Here is a 3,891-nt window from a genome sequence, read left to right on the forward strand (position 1 = left end):
AGTATCAAGTTTGCATTAGTATGTCCTCCTCACGACAGTATGGAATTCTTAGCCGACTGCATTGAGATTGAGGATATCTGATCATGAATACTGAATATCAAGTCTCCCTCAGTGTGCACTCTTCATAGCAGAAATGATCAAATCAGCAAGAAGATAAATTGTGTGCAAGATTGACAGAATATTAACAGTCAAAGGTCTGGCTCAGATAAAAGTTTGATTCTTTGTAAAGGATGATCTTCAAACATGATATACCCGGGAGCAAGCAAAAATATGGCATGTATATAATATTCAGAAGGGAGAATAATCCTGCAAAACCCCGTTTCATACAAGAAATAAACAGCAGAAAAATTAAGATGATATGTGGTAATTGGTCCACATATCACAATAAGAAGCTTCTGGTGTAAGCAACCCAATATTCCCTCGCAAGCTACCAAAGAAGTTTCCAAGGCAAGATTCATCTATCTTCCTCAGTATGATACATGGATGAATTCCCGTGCAAGGTACCATCTCTTCTTCAGTAAGCAACCGTGAAAGCCTCCGGCATAAGGTACCGAGTCTTTCCCCAGCAAAGTCTTTAAGGGGGTAAGTTTCTGAAGCACGATACTCAGTCTTCTTCAGCAAGCTGTCTGATGAAAGTTTCAAGCACAAGCCATCCAATCTTCCTCAGTAAGGCATTGGTACAAGGTAGTACACGGTGAATTGACAACACATGGCAGTGAATCCCAAGAATCAGATCCACAACATTTTGGTCAGAAGCAAGAATCAGTCAGAATACATGTCTGCCTCGGGAATCAAATTCTCATATATATGCGGTAAGCATACCACCAAGGTCTTCCAAGTCACTCGGATGAGGGTCTGACAATCACATGAGGATTGTTAAAAGAATAAAGCCAGTATACAACGCAGTGTGGCAAATTATTATGAGTATTAACGACATAAATGAGCTCAGTGCAAGTACCCGTGAATGTGGAATATGATCCTGATGAGCCCTTGTCTTCTTTCTCTGGGTTCGGATGATCATTTCCCAACGGTCAGAACTTGAGAAGTGATGAACCTGCCATTTAAACAATATTACCATGTCAGAAGAATGAGTATAAGTTATGATTGCCGAAATATTGCACCCGACAGTACCTATGGTCATACGAAGAATGCAATATGATCAAGCTCTTTTAGCCAAGGATCCAGACGAAGAAAACAATAATGAAGGAACAAGACCGGTGATGCAAGTATGAAAATTGTTGTATGAACCATATGGTGTAGATACACTGGGCAGTCTGAGTTAGTAGATCACCATGAATATTCAACTACGGGGTCTACTCAAATTTTGGTAAGGACCCCTATCCAGACAACCCGCTCAGTTAAATAGCATACGCTCAGATTTGTCAGTATCAAATATCTGAGTCTGCCCAGTCAGACCAAAGGTCAATGCGACAACTTAACCTCAGCAACTATGGTAAAGCATCGCATAGCCCACTATCCTCATGGGCATACCAACAGAATGAATAATCAGAAGGTGAAATAACAATCTCAACGCACGTGCCCTCACTTACATGAAGTATCAAAGGATATCCTGTCATGAGCAAAAATCCTTCTGCCAGCACCCACCTTTAGTCAAGTCTGAGGAATATTATTATATAAGTTCGTACCCCTTCATGCTGGCCACGACAAGCGATAATCAAATATTTGGTATGAAGTTGAAACTCAAGACAGTGGGGCCAGCCAAGATAATTCAGAAATTCCTGCAATAAGTCAAAATCTGTCAGGAAGACGGTTATGCCTCAACTCACAGTTTGGAACCCAAAGGACCTGCATTTAGTGGATAAACCCAATGCAAGGAGTCGGAGCTTGGGTTTTCATCAGAAAAACCTGATCACCACTTCATGAAAGGTTGTCAGTGTCGAATGGCACACCCAGCAGAAATCACTCTTGGAATTGTGAGATGGGCATATATTTCATTCATGATAACAAATCACACTCAGCCAAGTCAGCAGATATGAAAATAATTGGAGCCTATATAAGCATGAACAAGCAAGGTAAGATCTGTCAGAATGTGGATACAGTAAAGCAAACCACCCCAGGGCCAGTCAGATAAAATTTCATGGGAACAACAATAAAGGAGAAGGGATACCCTAGTTGGAAACGGCTTCCTTAAGTCAGTATATTCATACTTGTTCCCTGAGCAACCAAATCTCGAGGACGAGATTTCTTTAAGGGGGTAAGAGTTGTAACAGCCTGATTTTTGGCCCTTTCTTTTTCTTTTGTTTTTCTGAGGTTTTTGCCCGAGTTTTCTTTTTCCGAGGCTTTGTGGTTTGGAAACTAAAGAAGATGCCCTCTTCTTTCTTTCCAGAGTGGCTTGACATCCCCTATCCAACCCTAGACCTTTCCATTTCCACCTTGGACCAAATCCCAATATTCTTTTTATTGGGAATATTCCTTTTCTATTAAAGGAATAACTCAATTTGCCATAGGTTGTGAAGCAACCCATATTTCCCTCACTCCTAAAATTACCAAATAACTCTCATAAATTGTTTGGGTCATGTCTTGATCAAATATGGCAAAACTTTTCATTGCCATGTTCAAAAATAATCCTCAAATAATCCATTTCTTATTCTTCCCTAAATGGCACATTGTGAAGCAAGTGCTATTTTCCTTTTCCCAAATGACCTCAAACTCCTTGGACATCTTTTAATGTCCATATCATTGCCACATGCCAAAATGCAACCTCATTTGCCTGGTAATTATTTAATTATGATTTTCCAAAGTTTCTATCCAAAAAGAAGCTTTGTGAAGGAGGTACAAGCTAGGCATATCCAAATGAGTTGAAATTTTGCATGATCCTTCATATCATCATATAATAGCCCTCCAGCAAAGTTGAGCTCATGTAATGCCTCCATGTGAGCTTGATACATCTCCAATGTATCTATAATTTTTTATTGTTCCATGCTATTATATTACCTGTTTTGGATGTTTATGGGCTTTACTTTACACTTTTATATCATTTTCGGGACTAGCCTACTAACAGGAGGCCCAGCCCGAATTGCTGTTTTTTGCCTATTTCAGTGTTTTGAAGAAAAGGAATATCAAACAGAGTCAAAACGGAATGAAACCTTCGGGAGCGATCTTTTTGGAACAAATGCAATCCAGGGGACTTGGAGTGGACGTCAAGCAACAAACAAGGTGGCCACGAGGGTGCCCGGCGCGCCCCCTGGGGGTGGGCGCGCCCCCACCCTCGTGGGCCCCTCGAGCGTCAAGCGACCTACTTCTTCCTCCTATATATATCCACGTACCCCGAAAACATCCAGGAGCACCACAAAAAACTATTTCCACTGCTGCAACCTTCTGTATCCACGATATCCCATCTTGGAGCCTTCGTCGGTGCTCCACCGGAGGGGGAATCGACCATGGAGGGCCTCTCACTACTAGAAAAACCCCTACTAATGGCGCACCTAATATGGCCATTAATGGCGCATCTGTGGTGCGCCACTAACAGCACGCCATTAGTAATTTTTACTAATGGTGCACCAGTGGTGCGCCATTAGTATCTGGTATACTAATGGCGCACCACTGGTGCGCCATTAGTATAGGCCACGGTGCGCCATTAGTATGCCTCCCAGGGGCCAGGTGCTTTGGATACTAATGGTGCACCACAACTGGATGCGCCATTAGTAACCGCGGCATACTAATGGCGCACTTTCCTGTGATGCGCCATTAGTGATGCGCCATTTTGAATCTAGATCTGGATCGTGATTTTTTGCCCATTTTTTGCTCGTTTTTTTTTGCTTGTTTCTTGGCACGACAATATTCTCAAATTTTGTTCCTGTTTTTGGATCTTGTTGCCATGGTCTTTTGTCGGAGAGGAGTTCGCCGGAGAGGAGGGAGGAGGAGCTCACC

Source organism: Triticum dicoccoides, chromosome 3B, assembly GCF_002162155.2.
Source record: "Triticum dicoccoides isolate Atlit2015 ecotype Zavitan chromosome 3B, WEW_v2.0, whole genome shotgun sequence".
NCBI classification, from domain to species: Eukaryota; Viridiplantae; Streptophyta; class Magnoliopsida; order Poales; family Poaceae; genus Triticum; species Triticum dicoccoides.